The sequence below is a fragment of the Amblyomma mixtum genome, chromosome 1 (genome assembly GCF_055824585.1).
Source record: "Amblyomma mixtum isolate Tamu chromosome 1, ASM5582458v1, whole genome shotgun sequence".
In the NCBI taxonomy this organism is placed as follows: domain Eukaryota; kingdom Metazoa; phylum Arthropoda; class Arachnida; order Ixodida; family Ixodidae; genus Amblyomma; species Amblyomma mixtum.
Genome location: NC_143012.1, coordinates 169,240,003 through 169,261,396, shown reverse-complemented (window position 1 = coordinate 169,261,396; position 21,394 = coordinate 169,240,003).

Genomic DNA, 21,394 nt, shown 5'->3' with positions numbered 1-21,394 from the left:
AAGGACGAGAGCTGCAGCCGGCGGAATTCAGGGAATTCACAGCCGGCGGAAGTCACAGGGAGAGGATAGCGAGGAAAAGTACGGAGGAAAGCGACCGGCAGAAAAGACGGGGAAGCCTTGTACACAATTCACAAAATACAAAAAAGTATCAAGTTCGCGCCGCTCGCAAGCTAGTGCCTAAGCATTGTTGTACACATTTACAACAAGCGTAAATTCACTGCATATTCAAGGCCGCGTGCGCGTAGCGTCCTGTCGCTAATGGACAGCGCGAGCGGCGCATTGCGCAAGTGGCCCGGTTGGAGCGCCCAGCAGCTGCCTTAAAGCGGAAACGGAGCCAGTTTTGAAACGTCGTGTTATCCTACAAGAACTTATTTGGCTGGCGTTTACTTATCAATTAAATGGAAATTATAATCATAAAATTTAAATTAATTTGGCTCTCGGTTGCAGCTTTGGGAAAAGGCGTCGGTTCCTGCACAGTAAATGGCAAATTTGTCAGAATAGCTCACAACATGCCGTTCTATGAACTCTTCGTTATCGCTTCATAGTTTGCACACACTTTTGACATAAACGCGGAAATTAGCAGCGATTACGGCAATGGCAAATCCCTTAGCGACGGCGAATGATCGAATAATTGGAGGCACTTTAACAACCTAGAAGAAATGCTGTGAATTACCACACTACGAATTGTTACACTGGACAAACTACTTAACGCGCACAATCAGTAAGTGAAACAGGCACGAAACGGAGCACCAGGTTCCTTGCATATAATCCTGCAGTACTTGCAACATACAAGTTTATGGGCATCTATATATGTACAGATGACAGGAGTACAGCAAGAAGCCAAACGAATTCGGCTTGATTGGGCTTGTATCCTTACAGAAATAGCTTTATGTTCAATGAAGAGACTACAAAGGTACACTGACTTCAACGCATCCCTGCTGCATTTTGACCACATCGCCTAAACTTTCGAAGAGCTCACCGCTATTGAGCTTTAAGATGTAGCGATTAATGCGCTAATACCTAAGTTTCGTGGCTTTGTATTGTTAATGCGCACGAAATTCCACTATCACTCATCCCCAAGTAGCCACTGTATGCGTTTGCAATAGTAAATGTATCTGTAAAGCTCCAGAGTTTCCTTATAATCCTCTCTAATACCCATACATGGCGAGCGCTTTCTTGTAGCGGCCCATGTTTGTGTGCCTACATCCGATGGGGACACTTGATAAAAGCGCGCATTCACAAGGCATGACTTGATCTCCCTAAAGCAAGCAAAAAAAGCGTAGACGTGCGCCTAGCCAAACGCACCGAGAGAGGGCGCCACACGTTTGTTGCCGATGCTGAGGATTCATGATGAATAGAAAAATAGCCAGGGAAAAAATTTGCCCCTTTCAAATGTAAAATACTTTACATCTATTAAAAGAAGGGACATTTCGCTACCTAAAGCCCCTAGAGCAGGCCGATATATTGTAAATCGTAGCAGCGGTGATGGATCAAGTGAGGACAAGTGGGGTTTTTCTCGCGACCTCGTCATAGGCTTCATGCGACCATATCTCATCGCACAGGGTAAACGCAACATTTAAGCAACAGTGATGAAACTTTATTAAAAGAAACTTTATGAGGTATTTAACTCCTCAGGGTCAGAGCTCGCTTGTAACTGTTATACGTGACGAGATATTTATTTTTTTTTATTTTTCATCGCCATTCAGTTACGCGCCGCCGCGCCGCCGGCTGTCGCGAGATGGCGCGACCGGTTTTCCGAGGCGCATGGGCCGGAATCCTGGGGATGAGTTGTCCGAAGCGACACACTCTGTTTCTAAAGCGCTCAATTGCCCAGATCGCAACGCCTCGTACGGCGCCCTATCCCGACTGCAAATTCGCGCTCTCAAGTACGGATGTTCCAGGTGAACTACTACTTCCTTGCTAATCCTCCGAATGTCCTCACGAAATTCCACCGGCCTCTCCTCGTTGGCTTAAATGAATCCATGAAGCGCATCTCCGAGGTGCCGTTGCTTAATTGCGTCGAAATTGGCTATTTTTCGGCCCAACATGGTGGTCATGGTTCCCACATTTACTTTGCACAATGCGGGCTGTAATGCTGTTAACATCCAGAATTAAGCCTCATACACCTTTATTGCGAACGGTCATGCAGAGAACGGGATCCGCAGGAGCGGCACATACTCCAACAGCGAGCCGGTTTTCGCCGTCGTCCAAAAGCGCTGGCCCAGTCCCGGAATACAGGATTTTGCTTGCGCCGTTGCCCACAGGCAAGCTTATTGAGAATTCGAACCCGTCAGCCCGTCCGTACAAAATCGATGATGTTGCTGAACCGTTGTCGACCTGCGTCGGGCTGATTGCAGCAACAAAGTTGGGAGCTTTCCAGTGCAATAATGTTCGGATGCTTACGTTAAATATGCCGCAAAACATGGCAGCCTATACGGTGAGGAGAGAAATAACTCTTAGAAGCAGAAAATGCCTGGTTATACATAAAAATTCAAACTACCGCCGCGGTTTCCTAGTCGTTGGGCAATTCGCCTCGCATGCGGGAGAAGCGGAGTTCGTTCCCCAGTGCCCAGGTGTCGTCATCATCACCAGCCTGACTACGCTTAGCGCAGGCCATGGCCTTTCTCATGTCTCTCGAATGAACTGTTCTGTTCGCCAGCCGCGCCCACCGTGTCCCCGCAAACTTCTGCCGGGTACCCATCGGTGAAACAATGATTACAAGCTTTCCCCTGAATGGTGCCTGGATACGTTAGGGTGAAATTTTTGGCAAATCGGTGTTTGATCCCCCCTTGAATAGAAAGAAGCAACATCGTGCAATGGCGCTACTTGGCCACAGATGCCGATGTGCTATAAAAATTCATCATCATCACCAAGACCAACCTCAGAGGAAGGTCTCCAGCTGGCGATAGCAGAAGAAAGGCATCCGGAGAAAGTGAAGGGAGGCAAAACCGCTAAAGCAGAATAACAGCTACAGCGCGTCAGGCAATGCGGATAAAGCCATGATTTATACGCATTTTCGTTATGTCCGTGTAGACAGAGATTTTTCTCCGTAATATGGGATTGCTTTGGTAGCAGTTATATTCAAAAGAGGGAATAGAAAGGAGTTGTCCAATTACACCTCTATATCGGTTTTTACCGGCGAATGTCTGGTGGCTTATCTTAACAAGTTTTTTCCTTCTTGGACCTATTAAATTGTTCACATTCAAGGCGTTTCAACTAAGAATTTACAGAATTCTTAATCAAGTGCCGTATGAAGCGCAAGCATTTGTTTGCACATTAGCGAGGTTTCACTTGAACAGGATGCCTGCCGTCGAATCATGGAGTCATTGTGACCAAAAGCTCACGGTCGCAATGTTTTGGCATTGAAACACGAAGATGTTGCACTGAAGAAAATGCAGGGGCGGTATTACGTTTGATGGCCTTTTCATGGCAAAGACATAGAAAACCCAGCACGTAACGGTCAGACTATGTGAATATGTCGTCCCAACAACCAAGACAGCGAGGCCACTGCAACTGAGGCCATATCGAATCAGCCTTTGACAGCGCGTTGTGCAAAAAGGCTGCAGAAGGTAACTGCTGCGTATTACTGTTGGTCGAAGTCTAGGTGAAATACGATCAAAGTGCTTCCATGCTTGCAACAGCCAGCAGAATTGTGATGTAAATTTTCAGTACTATCTTCACTGCCTATGGCAACTCCGAGCAATCGGTGGTGGAAAATGGTCCGCAGCTTACCTTGGAAAACATTCGAGTTCCTGCGACACCGTGTAATCGAGCATTAGAGGACGCCTCCTATCATGCCATGTGCTGCGGCAATGCGAAAGACACCTCTTCTCAAGCAGCTACAGGCTAATAACGTCGTGGGAGTACAGCGTACTATACAACTGAATAAGAGGAAAGGCAGGGAGGTTAATCAGAAGACTAATCGGTTTGCTACCCTACACGGGGGAAGGGGGTGAGGGGATAAGAAAATGAAAGAGAAAAGAGAGTAACTGAAAACTAAAATCACATGGAAAGTCAGCGTTCATTAAGGCACAGCCTATCATGCAGGCCAGAAGTTCGCAAGAAGCCAGGCAGTGCCTTGGAGGCCTTCACCGCCGACGATCGGCGCGGCCAGTAGCCGAGAACCTTAATTTCCATCAGTGGACGTGGATCCAGACGCTCCAGTGCACGGCGTAGAGACTGCCTTTCTGCGCTATAGGTAAGGCAGTCACAGAGAATGCGGGATGTAGTCTCGTCATGACCACAGATGGCACATGCAGGGCTATCACCCATTCCGATTAAGAAAGAGTAATGGTTGGTGAAAGCTACACCAAGCCGCGGGCGACAAAGTAAAGTTTCTTTACGTCGTGGTAGGCCATATGGTAGCCGGAGCTTCAGATCTGGGTCCGAGGATTTTAAGCATGAACTGGAAAATTGGTCGGAATTCCACGCGGCAATCGTGATGTCCCGCGCAAGTTCCCGAAGCCTGCCCGCTGCGTGTGATCTCGAAAGGGGGACCAACACATAATCGTCGTCCTGGTGAGCAGTTCGCGCGACCTCATCCACGCGGTAATTGCCTGCTATGCCGTTGTGCGCCGGTAGCCATTGGTAGATAATGTCATGTACTGCATTGATGGCAGAATGACGGAGTTGTTGAACTTCCGCGACCAGTTGTTCACGGGCTCCACGGCGAATAGCAGCTTGTAAGCATTGGAGGGCTGCTTTGGAATCGGAGCAAATATAGAACTCCTGAGGGTGCTTCTTATTGATGTTGTAGCGCCACCGCTTCGGCAAGAGGAAGACGACGAAGCGGTGGGCACGCGCAGGAGAACGCCGGCTCGCGCAAAAGAGAACGCTCTGGACTTCGGCCTCGCCGGACGCTGCCGCCGCTGCTCTGTCGCTACCTCTTCTCAGGCAGCCTCAAATAAACATGGCCGTGGTCGCCTCCTGGGCGAGCTCAACACTGACCTCCACATCGTGGTGACCCGGAGAGCCGCGCCTTCTATCCCAGCGGCGTCCCAGCATGGCAGGCTGGCAAGACCTGGATTTCAACCCCGCCGCTTTCAGCGTTCCGGCCTGCTGGCGTCGGCGGGTGGTTCGCCCAACAGGAGGCTGCGATGTACTTGAACGGCATTACCATCCAGCCGTTTAAACACGCAGTCCTTTGCGACATTCTCCCGCCTGACCTCCTCTGCCGACTCGCCTGCCCTGCCTCGGGATGCCGGCCCTACGACGAGTTGCGCGCTGCCGTCCTCGTCTACTACGGCGCATCATACTACCCGCTGCCGCTCCATGATGAAGCGGTCTCGCTTTCGCCACCGCCAGCGCCTGCGCCCGCACCAGCATCGCACTCGTCTTCGGCTGCATCCTCGAGAAACAGCACGCCGCAACCGTCACTGGCCAGTACTCTTCCGCCCCAGTCCAGCCTCTCCGGCCCGGTTGCTTTAACAACGACCGCATTCTCGAATTCCTGCCCTCTCGCCAAGGACCTGGCTCAAGACGAGTGGCAGCCACCCGAGCTTCTCGACCCTTCACGTCTGCAGCTGTGGCCGTTCCGCCCGCACAGCCCTGTAGTTTGGTTTCTGCAAGTGGACGCTCAGCTACACGTGAACGGCGTCCGATCCCAGATCTGGCGGTACCTCCTCGTGAAAAGGGAGTTGCCCGCCGATCTCTTATCACCCGCATCACCAACAGGCGACATGGCATGCGTGAAGAGGACACACTCAAACTAGTCAGAAGCCTTGTAGTTAGTAGAATCACGTACAGCCTACCCTACCAGTGCCTCAACAAAAACGAAATACAACAAGCGGATGCCCTGCTACGCAAAGCGTATAAGACAGCGCTCCGACTTCCGCGCAACACGTCAACCGAAAAACTCATGGCCCTGGGATTACATAACACCTTTGAGGAGCTACGAGAGGCGCAGCTTGAGTCGCAAAAACTCAGGCTGTTGCAGACAACGACTGGAAGAGCGCTCCTGCAGAGGCTCGGATACCGCGAGCAGATGCGAGAAATGACGAGGACGGCAACGATCCCCGACGAGCTTCGCAAGACCCTCAAGGTAGCGCCAATACCAAAAAACATGGATCCCAACCTCCATCGAGGCAGAAGAGAAGCGAGGGCCGACTTCATCGAAAGAACATACGCTCCTCAAGCCACGACCGTGTATGCAGACGCGTCTTGGAGAGGAGGAGACACCAAAATCGCTGTGGCGGCGGTGGTCGATTCGTCTTTACGCGAAATAACCAGCGCGTCTCTCCGAGGCTGCACAGCTGCAGAGTCCGAGGAAGTAGCCATTGCTCTAGCGGTGGCGGAGGGCTATAGAACCGGGCGGTCGCTAACAATACTCACCGACTCTCAAACAGCCTGCCGAAATTACATGAATGGCAGGATAGGTCGTCACGCGCTCCGTATACTCCTCGCAGCGAGCGACAGAATTAAAAACCAGGAAGAACAAAGCGACAAGATCCCACACAAAATTGTGTGGGTACTGGGGCACACGGGGGTGGCAGGGAACCAAGAGGCCGACAGGATAGCTCGAGGATACATTACTTTCCGAGCATCCGATGAGCCCGCGGAACTCGCGCCAGCACCCAGGGATTACTCGGCCATACTACAAAACTACAGAGGCAGAAGATTGCGGTATCCCCCACCGCACAAATCTCTCAGCAGAGAGGAAGCTGTCACTTGGAGACAATTACAAACAGGCTCTTTCCCAAACCTACATATACTAAACAAAATGCACCCTACCATATACGCGGACAAATGTCCCTGGTGCGACGGAAAACCTACTCTCTATCACATCACATGGGCCTGCCAAAAGATAGACGTGGTCCCCAAAATACAAAACCCGAGTGCGGAGCAGTGGGAGACTCTGCTGTCCAGCGACCGCTTTGAAGACCAAGAAGGTCTGGTACAGCGAGCTCAACGGGCGGCAGTGGCCAGCGGAGCCCTGGACTGAGAGCAACCGACCACTGATTAGAGGCGGACGACTTCGACAGAGAAGACTCCTGGGGGTAAAATCAAAGAGAAAACGTCTCTGAAGATGCTCCCAAACCGCAGGAAAAAGGACTAGAGTAAAATAAAGTTTTTCCTTCCTTCCTTCCTTCCCAGCTTGACCTTCCGCCACCGGGTGAACACCCTTACGATGACTTGAGGGACGCCTTCTTCAAGTTTTTCGGCTCAAACCTTCCCCGCCCTGCGTCCCACACGGTACAACGAGCTTCGGCTCTAGTCGCCCATCTACGTGCGAGCACCCGTCCCACGGCTCCTGCCCAGCCCTGCTTGCCAGCTGTGGTGCCTGCCCTGGGACCACCACCAGAAGAGGTCTCTCTCGACACGTGCCCCACCTCTTCGGAAAGTAACCCGACCTGCGCCGCAGCCCCGCTCCTCGTCACATGTTCGCCTGTACCCTCATGCCTCTCCCCGGTGAGCCCATCTGTCCTTCCTGCCGCGGGGCACGCATGCACGCCACACCAGGACCCTGTCGCTGCTAATGCGCAACCCGCAAAGCTTCCCACGGCTCCCTGGTCATCTGGCGGCTTCGCAAGTGACTCTGCCTCTGCGACAAACGAGACAGTCGCCGAAGGTGGCATGCATGCGACATGGACGCGCCTCAGCGGGCCCCCTCCAGCACCGCCTGTCGTAGCAGCACCAGCGCACCCCGTTCCTTCCGACGCTCACGTGCCGGATTTACGCCCTACTCCTTCCACCGCTGCCACTACCCAAGCAGCCCCGGCTTTCCAATCAGATGGCAGCCGCCCGTTGCTCGCTCCGCCTACGCCTGCCTTGCCGTTTCTTCGCCGCCTTGAGCGCCTGCGCCATCGCCTCCGCTACTACCGCTGCTGTTGCCACAGGCGGCATCATCTACCACACCCGCTGGGGCGACGCACTAAACACGCTTGCAAATCTGGAGGCTGGTGTATCTTCAGGCCATCATCGAGCGCGTTGTCAGCCCTACCACTTGCCCCCAAGACTTGTTCCCCGCCATCCCGTGGACGTATCTTGGATTAATTTTCCTGTCTGCTGCCCCTGTCCTCACCTTCCCCGTTCTGCCTCCCTCGCCCGTTGCGAAGCAGCCAGGCTCGACCGCCTGAGCTTTGTTCTCCAGCCTGACTGCCTTCCCGGACTACCGACCTGAACTCACCTGCCTTTCGTTCCCAGCTTATATTTTTCTTTTGTTCCACCCTCTCCTCTCGTGTTTTCTGTCAATTTCGCACAAACCGGACGTTCGTGCTGGGTGGGGGCCTCTGTAGCGCCACCGCTTCGGCAAGCGGAAGACGACGAAGCGGTGGGCACGCGCAGGAGAACGCCGGCTCGCGTAGAAGAGAACGCTCTGGACTTCGGCCTCGCCGGACGCTGCCGCCGCTGCTCTGTCGCTACCTCTTCTCAGGCAGCCTCAAATAAACGTGTCCGTTATCGCCTCCTGGGCGAGCTCAACACTGACCTCCACAATGTGTTCAACGGCGAAAGAAGAGCGGTGAGTTCTGCACCCGTCGAAGAAGTCTGGTTAGCTATTCTAACTTTAATTTCTGTAGTCCTTGCAGGGATGACCATGGAGCCCGAACTGTTATGGTTCACTGAGCCGTCGGTGTTGACGTGCACCCGGTTTGCATGGTGCTCATGGAAATATTCAAGAGTGGCATGCTTCACTTCTATCGGCGATTAATCGGCCTTCTTCATGATGCCACGTATTGAAAGAAGCACACGGGGATTTTGCAGCCTCCAAATTGGCGAGGACGGTCTAGAGGCCGGTGTAAACTGGGACGGCAGAATTGCACGATGTGCATCAATGGCGTCTGTAAACGATGTGCGCGGCCTGGTAATAGGAAGGCTGGCAAGGTGATTAGAGGGAACCATAGATATGTGTCGGAAATGAGCCCTCAGTGCATCAGTTGTTATGTAGGTGGGGATTGGATGCTCCTGGGCGATGAGTACAGATGCGGCCGTAGAGGCGCATTACGTCAATCCTAGGCAAGTCCGGAGAGCTTGAGCTTGGACGCTTTGCAGAATTCGCATGTTTCTTTTTCGAATGTTTCCCAGTCCAAGGAGACTGTAGCGAAGAAATCCCATGAATAAGGCTTTGTAGAGCTGCATCATCGACCACACTTGCGCTCGCAACGACTTTCCGCCAGAAAAGGCGAGGACGTGAGAAATCGCTGTTCGTCTGTTTTACATGTATAAAATATGGGGGGGGTCCATGATAGATTCCGGTCGATAGTTATTCCCAGAAACCGATGGCTCTTTACGTAGGGTATTGCTGTGCCGTTTATGCATACGGTATAACGAGACGTGTTCTTGCGTGTAAAGGCAACAAGCGAGCACTTTTCGGTTGAAATCTGTAGGCCTTGTATGTGAAGTTAGGCCGCAAGAATACTTGACCTTTCTAATCTCGCTCGAACTTGTAGGCACGTAACTCCGGCTTCCCAGATACAGATGTCGTCCGCGTAGATGGAGAGTTGCGGAGACCGTAATAGTATATCGACAAGCTCGACAAGTGTAAGGTTGAACAGCGTTGGGCTGAGCACTCCACCCCGCGGGACTCCACGGGAAGTGAAATGAGAAGATTATGGGCCATCCTCAGTCTGCACAACGAGAGAGCTGTTCGATAAATAACTGCCTATCCAGCAGAATACGTGACCACCCAGCTCGGCAGCTCCCAGAGCGTCCAAAATAGCCTTGTGAGTTACATCGTGGTAAGAGGCGTCTATATCCAGTAACAGTGCCGCGGTCAAGCGCTTGAAAAGATTTTGACGCGGGACGGATGACACCAGGTGACCACGTTGTCAATTGAAGAGCGTCTACGTCAAAACCCGGACATTATAGCGTTATATATGCGGTAGCGCTCCAGGTACCACTGAATACGTGTCAGTATCATCATTTCCAGTACTTTGCCGACGCAACTAGCCAGCGCAATTGGGCGGTATGATGGCAGTTCATGAAGTGATTTCCCTGGTTGGAGGAGCGGAACTAGACGACTGGACCTGCACTCATCTGGAACTGGGCCCTCATTCAATGATTAGTTGTAATACTCCAAAAGGACACGCCTAGCTTCTTGTCCAAGGTTTGCAAGTGCAGCGTATGACAAACTGTCGAGTGCCGGCAAACATGATCCTCTGCAACAAGCCAAGTCGGCGTCAAGTTCCTCCATGGAGAAGGGTAGGTCCATCCGGGAATCCCGAGAAGCGGGTACATCGCTGCAATGTAGCGTTGCAGATGGGGTGGATGGTCCTGCTACCCTGGCGCAGAAATCCTCAACAGGGCCTGATTTTAACGTGACACCAATCGAAATCAAGCAGCGAGTCAGAAGAAAATGTGTGGGTCAATAAAGCTACAATTCGAATCCAACTTAAAAAAGAAACAGCGGTTGGTAACCGTGGGCCACGGTCCATGGTGTCCTGAATTACTCCGCTGGCCAGTCGCAATAGTGAATAAAATCGGCTTTTTAGCTTTTGATCATATTAAACTATACCGCATATAATTTTTTTCTTGTAGTCAGGCAGATGATAATGATTAGCTTCTGGGTTGAACGAAAACATCTTCGACGGAAGTCCGTCTGGTTGGGTTTTTAAGACAGTTGAGAGACCGACGAAAATGCTCCCAAAGCATCGCCGGGGCTACCTCGACCTTGCCCCGTCGTTGGAAGAGTGCGAGAGACTTGAAAGGGTACAGCTCCTGTGGGGATGTTCGAAGGCCACGAACGACATTCGAGATGCATGACAACGGTTTCCGTGGATAAAGCGTTTCGCAGAATGACCTCCAACGTTGTGCCTGGAGGGTTTGAACTTTACGCTGAATTTTCTTTTGCACGTTCCTCGCATCTCGGAGGTCAAACCTCGACTTTCTGCGTCGGTATCTACTCTCTGCCCTCCGTCGCAGTGATCGCAGGCGCTGCAATTCAATGTCAAATTCTGCGTACTTTGTAATTGGGGCCAGTACCCGTGTCGTGTTTCCTATGGCCTCCTTAATTTTTCCTTAAAGACTAGCGGATGGACCTTCTCTGCAAGCATCTTCCATAAGTGCTTGAAACACTGGCCAATCGATGCGTCGCATGCGTGTGGCAGAGGTGCATGGAGAAACGCCAGTAATCATCAGATATGCAGGGATATGGTCACTTCCGCAGGTTTCAGTACCCGAAAACCACTGGGCGTTGCTGATAAGGCATCGAGAAACGAAAGCCAAGTCAAGGCCTCTGCTGTAAGTTGTCCCTCGAATATAGGTTGCGCAGCCGTCATTTAAAAACTGAAGGTCCTGGTCAGAGGCGAAGGACCCAACTTTCCGTCCCCTAATGTTCATTCTAACGCCACCCCACCACATGATGTGGTGATTGTTAAAGTCGCCCATGACGATCCAAGGGCCGGGTGTAACCGCCATCGGGTCACTCAATCAGGTCACTGAAAAAATTGCCGAGTATTACGCGACTTCCTAGTGCGAAATTTGATCTCAGCTCATCAGTTGTTTCAGCTTTTCGATGGACTGAGGCAAAAAATTTGAGCAAGGCACATATGTACAATTACAGAGTACTTGTTATTTTTCGCGCATATTCCTTCTTCAAGAAACACTCCAACAACAGTTATTGATTGTCATGAAGGAAGCTTTGTGATGAGCGAAATTGATGGATATATGCCTGACTTGCTGTACCAGTGCCTTGTTCTCAAAGACGATGTCTATGCAAGTATTCCGCGAGGATGTAACAGCCGTGGAAAGCGTTACAAGTGAAAAGAACAGGATGATCTCCCGTCCACTGACCCAGGGAGCCAGTTATGCGCACTTCCTTTCCTTAAAATGATTGAAGTGTAAAACCACATGGTAAAATATTGTCAACGCCAACGACAACGAAGAAAACACCGATCGCCTATGGCTTCAGCGCCCCGTTTTTGCACGGCGTTGTCCATGCCAACGCATGCAGCGCACATCTGTCACTACCGCCACGTAGCTTAAAGCACGATTCAGTTGTCCATTGTTCTAAGAGGGCAATTATGCGCCTTCCATTTGATTTCTAAGCTCCCGCTCTATTCTTTTTAAAATAACCCTCTCCCGCAGGCACGTGCGCTGCGCATTATTCCCGCTCTATCTCATGCTATCTACGCCGATGACATCACCCTCCGGGTGACCACCGGCAATTTTGGCGATATGGAGAGCACTCTACAGGCGGGCATGGACATGGTGGTGACTCACGCCCGGGCTATCGGGTTGAGCTGCTCCCCGTGCAAATCAGACCTTTTGCTCCTTCTGCTTCGGGGAATGGCCCCCATGTCACCTTCTCTTCTCACCGTCTACCAGGACGGCACACCAACTCCTTTTGTCTCTACCCTACCCATCCTTGGACTACTTCTTCATTCTAATGGCAAGCACACCACCCTCATCACTCGACTCACAAACACTGTACACAGGACCATCCGCCTCTAACGCCGCATTAACAACCGCCGCCGCAGCATGCGCGAACACGACGTCCGCCGCTTGGTCCAGGCCTTTGTTCTAAGCCGCTTAATTTATCTCTTCCTTATCTCTTCCTTTCTCATACCAAGGAAGAAAAAGCCAACAGCCTCATTCGCCAGGCGTATGAGTCGACCCTATCCCTTCCCACATCTACCTCGACGGCTCGGTTATTGTCTATGGGCGTCCACAACTCCCTTACGAAGCGGACGGAGGCACATCGTACGGCCCAGCACCTCCGTCTCTCCAGCACCCGCCCGAGTCGCACACTTCTCTCCACCCTTAAGCGCTCCCCTTTTTACCCCTTCACACCTAACTGTCCGTCGCTCCCCATGTGTCCTCCCTCCTGTCCGCTCATCCCCTCCCTAAGAATATGCACCCTGAACACCTCCCCTCCCTCAGAGCAGCGCGAGCCTCAGCGCTCTGGCGTGAGTATGGTCGGAAACCTGCCGTTGCTTATGTGGACGTCTCCCCGAACAGCCGCTACTCAGCCTACACCCTTGCAGTCACTGACAAGTCTCTCCAACCCACTCTTACGCCTCAGTGTATACTTCGACCGCTGTAGGCGCCGAGGAGGCAGCTATTGTCCTTGCCATTACGCAGACCTCCGCCGAATACATTTTAAGTGACTCCAAGCCAGCGGTCTCCAACTATGCGGTTGGACGGGTTGCACCCTCGGCCATCGCCATCTTACGTTCACACACCGTCCTCTCTCGCCCCATCCAAATCATCTGGGTGCCCGCTCACGCGGCACACACTGGCAACTAGGTGGCTAATTATATCGCTCGATATGCCATCGACTGACAAGCCCGCCCCCGCCGGGTATGCATACGCGCGACGAGTTCCTCACTTACCATGATATTACTTTATACTACCGCCTCTCTCGTCTCACTTTCTCCCCTCCGCAAAAATACCTTTCCCAGCACCACCAGCTCTTGTGACACCACCTTCACGCCCACACCTTTCTTACCCCGCACGTCTTGCCCTCCTCCACCCCGGAGCCTACTCGCCGGCCTGCCGCTTATGTGGCAGCCCAAGAGCCGACTACGTTCATATCCTATTATCCTGCCCAGCACACTTTCCACCTGGCTCTTTGCCCCTAAATAGTCCGCAGCAGTGAGAGGCTGCTTTGTCCAGCACCGATCCGAATCTCAAACTTCGGCTGGTCACCACGGCAGAGAACGTCTCGACTAGGCGCGGCCTGGACGCCACAACCGGCAGCCTGAAGGCCGCCCGCAATGCTGCTGCATAATTTTCGTTTTTTGAGGCCTTCAAAAATAAAGTTTTTCATCCCTACGACCATTGCTTTCGCTGCTTACAGCACGACTAAGGTGTCAACTGCTGGTTACAATGGACAACGGCGACGGCAACAGCGACGCAGCGAAACGCAGAAACGAGCGCCAAAGTGCTGCGCTCTAAAACATGTAATATTCGCAATTATTCCAGAGACCTCGTCCACGGCACCTCTGTCTCCCTTTCTTCTTCCACTCCCACCTTCATCTCTTCTCTTACCGCGTGGTTCAGGTGTCCACTGAGATAATGCTGCGCGATTTCCTTTGCTCCAAACACAGTTTTACCAATCGCTTTTGTGCGAAGAAGGGACATGTTGAGTGAATCACGTTGCACTTTTGACAGAAGCGTGCCCGATTTGCAGCGCTTGGTCAGGAATAATGATTCACTTCAAAACTGCCCTTCAAGACGAACACCTTTCACTGTATACATTTATTTTTATTATTTATAACTGCACCCACCGCGCCAGTGCTAAACTACATTAGGGGAGGGGGGGTAGGTAGAGGTAGGGAAACTAAAAGGCAAAAACACGGTGCGGGTGAATTATAGAACAACTAGAATATAGTCATATGGATCAATTCAGCCCAGTAACGAAAAAACCATTGGATAAGGCAGCTGAAAGACCACTCGAAAGTTGACTCTATTGCTTCACAATTCCGTTGAAAATTACATTTTGAAGAGATTTGTTCTCAGGTATGCTGCTTTCGCTTTCCTTGTCTGATATAGATGCAACAAAATGTAATCGTGACTGAACATGTACCGAGCGGGGTCTATGCCTGCAATGTATATTGACAGATATTGTGTAATAATATAAAACGAAGTACTTTTCCCCGCTTTAAAGCGCCGTTTTTAAGCGTTTTTAAGAGTTTGGCAGTGGCAGTGGCCAACGACACACACAACGGACACGCGCTTATACGGCCTTCACGCCTCTGTACATTTTCCAGGTCCGTTCTTGCTTTGGCCGTCTGGCTGTTACCTTGCACTGGCCCGGGAATCTACTGCGCTCTGCGTGAACTGTACCACTCGGTTAAAAGAGTCGTTTCTCTTTGGCACCTGCACGCATCGGCCGCTGTCAAGTTGTTCCAGCAGCAGCGCGCTGCTTTTAACAATCGCCGATAGCCGGACACGCCTCCCGCTCTCTTCATTTTGGCAGTGGCAGTGGGGAGCGACGGACACGCGCTTATACGGCTTGCACGCCTGAGCACAATTTTCAGCTTGGTGCACTCTTTCTTGTTAATTCTAGCCACCGCGGATCTATTATAGCGCCAATGCTGCTACTAAAACGTGTCATAACGCGGTTGTTTTATATGTGATTGTTCTTTATGGGGAATGCGGACAAAGTCACCATTGCTTGCAACAAAACAAGTGTTGCTCATGATGACCGTATAATATGCAAAGAATGTGAGTACCCTTGTCATTTACAAGGCTGTTCCGAAATTCCTGAATCGCGTAGAGCTTTGAGTGCTCGTTCGCGTAAAGCATTCCTCTGCCCAACATACAAAACGGGAGCTGCTCGAGGCGGAAAAATGCTCCCCTCTGCCGACGCTCCTCCTTTCGACATGGCCGCTGCTTTTCTTCAGCTCAACCAAAAACTGTATAGTTGAATGCCATTGAACGATAAGGTAGATAACATTGAGCAATCCGTCCAGACAATGCCCGACCATTTTGATGAGATGATGGCCCGTCTTTGATAACCAAGAAAGAGAAATCGCGCACCTGCGGAAAAAAGTAGCGCGGGTTGAAAATACGCGATGTGAAGAACAACTTTCTCAGATTAATACCGACTTGGACGAGCTGGAATTCCGAAGTAGGAAAAAGGACATAGAACTTCACGGCATTTCTAAAACCGAGTATGAGGACCTTCTAGCCAAAGTGACCGAAGTGGCTAAAGAAATCAATGTTCTAGAGCTTACTAAGAGTGATATTGAGGCACGTCACTGGTTTCCTGCAAGAGTGGATAAGATACGAGCCATTATTGTGTGGTTTCAACTACTAGTGCCAAGAGACCAATGGCTTCAAAACACAAATTAGTTGATAGAGAAAGGCAAAAATGTGTACTTGTGTGAAAACCTGAGCCGAAGAACGAAATGGCTGCTTCTGCAACCTAAAGATTGGGCTAAGAAAAACAATATTCAATTTGTGGCGCGCTCAAACGGGAAGGTACTTGTTCGCCAAAGTTAAATGGTTCTGTTCAGATCATTCGAGATGGGAGTGACCCTGTTGATCCGGTTCCGTGAAAAGGTAGCGTTTGTGAGTGTGGCATGCACTGACAGTGGCATGATGGCACCGGACGCGTACCCTCTGCCGTGCGAAATCGGTAGCAGCGTTTGTTTTCGATTCAAAAGCCTGTCAATACTTAAAAGTTTTCATATAAATGCTAGGTCAGCCAGAAACAAGCGAGATGACTTCTATATCTTGGTAACTAGCTTTGGCTTCCCTTTCTATGTAATTATGGTCTCGGAGACCTGGCTGACGGACAGCGATACCTTTGAATTGCCGTCATTTTCAATATTTTCTTTAATCGAAAAACCTCTCGTGGAGGTCTTATATGCATGCTTGTTAATGCTAACTTTCACAGCGAAATTTTAAACGACTGAGTTACCTGCTGGATGACGTTGAAATCCTTTCATTCAGATTAGCACATAATGTCGGTGATGTACGGGCCACCGTCTGATAATATGGGTATGTTTCTTGAAACACTGAAATCTTAATTAGGCTTTTTAACTAGGATTAAATTCGATGTATTCATTGGAGGCAATTTTAACGTAGATATGTTCTGTACAACGAGCACTGTGAGGATTTTTCATGTTATAGCGTTACAAATATGATAACAAGATAAACCCGTACAACTCGCAATTCTCAAACATGCATGGATCTATTCTTAACAAATATTGATTCTCGATTGATTCACTCAGGAGTTACATGCAGTGACATAAGTGACCATATGGGCATACATTTGTTTTGCCAAAAGGAGGTTCCGATGCGTGACCCTCGTGATAAAGTTATGTGTCAGTATATAACAGAAGGAGCTTTAGAAAGATTTCGAGCTCATATCCTAGGTGTGGACTGGTCCAATAGCTACAAGGAGGCCACTGCAGAGAGCACTTATGACTTATCCCTTGACGACATTACTCATGCTTACAACATACACTTTGTTTCAGAATTAAAGACGCTACCAACGCAATAAGACATTTATGGGTATCACGCGAACTGTATCCGCAGAATAGAGAAAAGCACAAACTATACCAGCTATTTATTTACACCAATGATATCCTTATTTTTGACCGCTTTAAGAAGTATAGAAATAGAAAGTCTGACATACGAGTGGCAAATTTGATGTACTACGAGAACTACACTGCAGATGCATCTAATCGCCTTGATAAACTTTGTCGTATACTCCGGTCACTTTACTCTGGCGTTTCACAGGCTAGTAATCCCTACAAAAGTACTAACAATGACAAGAGAATACAAAGGTAACCATCCCGAAGATGTGTTTAATAAGTATTTTATTCCTGCGGTGAACCCCTCAGCTGGCACATGTCACATATCCATTGACAGGCGCCCCCCTTCTTTGTTCCTTGAACCTGTCTCTACGATAGAAATTCTGTCAACTTTTAGTGACCTAAAGAAGAGTACGTCGTTTGGTGCGAAGAATATCCAGATGCGTCCAGTTAAACATGTTACTGACATCATCGCTGCGCCATTGGTGCGCATATACCACCTGTGCATAGAAACTTCCACTTTCCCTGCAAGAATGCAGATTGCTACAATATCCGTTATATACTAAAAAGTACACAAAAACAGCTTTGGAAACTATCGACCAATTATTATTTTACCCGTCTTCTCCAAAGCGTTCGAGAAACTGATTTCTAAAAGTGTTCAAAGCTGTTTAACTAAACACGCCATAATTACCGACTGCCACTATAGCTTCTGAAAACAAAAGCGGTCAACAGAACTTGCTCTTTTGCACCAGAAGGAATATATATTGAGGAATTCTGAAAATGGGAACCTGGTCTTGAGAATTTTCTTAGATTACACCAAAGTATTTGACTGCATAAACCATAGCATCTTGTTGGAAAAACTTGAATGTTATGGAATTAGAGGCCCAGCGTTACTCTTACTTAAATCTTACTTGTCCAATAGAAAACAGCATGTACAAATAAGTGAATACAAGTCAACTGTTCGAAAAGTGACCTGCGGAGTGCCCCAAGGAAGTATCCATGGACCATTGCTATTCAACCTGTATATTAACGACATCATTAGTGTGGATAGTAACGCTCGTTTTATAGATTACGCTGAATACACCAGTTTGTTTCTATCCGATGGCACTGGCAATAAGTTGCTGGAAAATGCAAATATACGCCTGGAAAAAATAAAGTCATAGGCTTGGTTTGTGGGATTCAGAGTCCCAAAGCAACTCAGGCTATGAGAGACGCCGTATCGCAGGGCTTCGGAAATTTCGGCCAACGGGGGATATTTAACAAATTTATTTCCGGTCAGGGTGGATGTTTGGGCGAGTTGGTTGCTCATGAAGAAAAAACTGTAGCGCTCCAGAAAAGGACACAGCGAAGACGACAACACATGCGCTAACTTTGAACTGAATCTTTTATTCAATGCACAAACAGTTTTTAAATACTCAAAATCATCAAAATATCGTCTCACAAGCCTATCACACTGCAAGTCACTTTTCACATTTCGTTCAAGCCATCAAGGAAAATCATGTTCTGCTTTGATAGAGATACAGATGGGCTGCTTGCACACCTATCTTCTAAGTTTTTTATTCGTCTTGATTCAATAATCTCCCGTGTCAGCTGTTTCCTGCTTTTGTTAATCACCTGGCATTCATCAAACTTCGGCATGCATGCTTCTGGTTTACATTCCTCACAGTGTTCTGAAAGATTGCCTTTTCTATTTTCTATATTCTTATTGTGCTCCCGTAGCCTCTCGTTTAGGCGTCTCCGGGTTTGGCCTATGAACACCTTGCCGCACGACAGTGGCAAGGAATACGCGACACCTTCTGCGCAGTCAACAGTTTTCTTCCTGTGGTTCTTTGTACAACTTTGATGTTTCACAGAGTATGGATTCGTCATCTTACATAGTTTTGCCAGTTTATCTGGGGCCGAAAACTCTACCTTAACGCCTACTCGTTGACCTATCTTTTTCAGATTATGGGAAATCCTGTACATACACAGAATTACTGCTGTTTTCCTACATTTTTCACGCGGAGTTTCACGTTTGAAATTATTCGTATCATCCCCTCAGCCACTGACACCAAAATGGATTTAGGATACCTAGCCTCTTGTGACCGCTTTACCTGTTCCTGAAAACTACTGTTCACCTGGTGCCCACACGACGTTTCCAGATCCTTTTTGAAACACGCCTTGACAATGCCTCTTTTTATCAACTTAGAGTGCGCCGAATTGTATGCAAGCAAGGATTTCTTGGCACGAGGCGTATAGCTTCAGCAAGTGTGTTCTTGTTCACATAACAGCTTAATATCAAGGAAGCGAATTTTTTTGTTTCACGGATATTCACAGGTCAGCTGAAGTGAGTCGAGGCATCCATTAAAAACTGCTGTTACATCAGATAATACTTTAGTTCATCAGAGCTACTGTCCACGAGGATGATAAAATCGTCCGCATATCTAAATACTCTGGTCACTTTGGAACCAATTAGGTAATCATTAATGATTTTGTCAACACTTGCTAGGTACAAGTTGCTCAAAACTGGTGCTAGGCACGACTCAATACAAATCCCCTGTTTTTGCAGGCAGGGTTTGCCCTGCAAGCTGATCAAGGTGGACTGGAGATAAAAAGCTAAAAGGCCCAAAAATTCTGCACAGATACTCCTGTAGCGTTCTGGAAAACTGTTACTCCTGAATCGTCTATGCTATCTTCGACGCACTTAAGCAAGCCTGCGTGGGGTGGTGAATAGTGAAGATCTTTAATATAGATTCAGAAGGCTTCAAAGCCCTCGTCAGGTTGTGTGTTAAGGAAGCCTATTACTTCTCCCGAATGCTTTATAAGGTTCGAATCCTTGATTGGTAACAGGTTTAGTTTCTCTTCTAAAAATAAGGCGATTGATTTGTTCCAAGTGTCATTTTCTGATGGTTGGTTTATGGGGTTTAACTTCCCAAAGCGACTAAGGCTATGAGAGACGCCTGTCATTTTCTGAAATGATGTCTCCCTAAGGGTAGTCATTTTCCGAAATTATTACCTTTAGAGGACACCCGGTATGTGCGTTTTCGAACTGAAAAAGTCCCCGGGTGATTTCGCTTGCTACTTCCTATCGTTTTCACTACTACAACAAGAATTAGCTTCTTGCACAACATTTTCGCTTGAGTTTTGAGTCTAGACAGTGACTGGTTTGCCTGACTGTTAAAGAGCTTAGAAAGGGCTTCATTAGCTTTGTCACTAAACACAGATTTCGGAAAAACGGCAAACCCGCCTTCCATATCCGCCGGACAACACACAAGGAATGTTCCAATAAGTAACCAGCAATCTTTCCCAAAGAAATTTGCCGCTGGGCCTGCTTACATTGATAGAGGACGTCTACTCCTTCAGCGGTGCGCCGGTCCACCTGGTCCTACGCAGCTACACGAAACACTTTACGTACGAAGGTTAGCAGCTCTTGCGGCGATTTCTTTGTTTCCATGGCGAACTTTGGACCCAGTGACAGGACTTCCTGTAGGTTCTTGGGGAGGACGACTTGATCGGGAACGTAGATATTTCGGGGGTATTGAAATCAACGAATGACCAAAGAGCCATTGTTTCTTGTTCCCATTGGTCGTTTAAAGTTGCAGAAGACCTCAGTTAGAGTACCAGATGCCCGATAGAAAGGACATATCGACACCATGTTTCCATCTGGTGCTGTGATTTGGGCCCACACTGCCTTCATTTCACAGACTTAAATATTGATAGTGCGTCAAATGATGTCATTACTAACCAAAAGAAAAACACCTTCAAAACGACCATCGCGGTGTTAATGATAGCATGTGTGCCCATGAGAAAAACTCGTATCTAGGTTTAAGCAGTCTCAAACCATGAATCTGAACCTAATAGCACATTAGGCTTCATCATATGTATTAGATTTGGAAAGCCATTTATTTTGTGTTTATTGTTTGATAGCTCATTTAATGGCGCCATCATATGTACTAGATTTGGAAAGCCATTTATTTTGTTTTTGATTGTTTGATAGCTCATTTAATGGTGCCAATGGTGACAAACACTGCGCTTCTTGTCAGGGGCTAGCAGCTTCGTTATTTGTTTAGGTCGTGCTCAGGCTGTTAAAAAGAACTCCCCCCATCATATTTTTTTCTACCGACGGGTTTAAGCCCAAAATTCTATAAACGCGACGTGGAGGGAATTGTACTAATGTGCCATGCGCTTCCTATACCGGCGGAGTGCTTTCGAAGACACATGAAAATGCTAACTATTTCGAATCTTCTCACGTCATCATCATCATCAGCCTGACTACGCCCACTGCAGGGTGAAGGCCACTCCCATGTCTCCCCAACTAACTCTGCATTTTGCCTGCTGCGACCACCGTATCCCAGCAAACTTCTTACTCTCATCCGCCCAACTATATCCCAGTCAAAACGCACTACAGGAATTTACGACAGAAAACTTCTGTAGTCTGTCGTATTTTGGGCATGTAGTATTTCTGTAGTCTGTCCTCTGTAGTCTGTAGT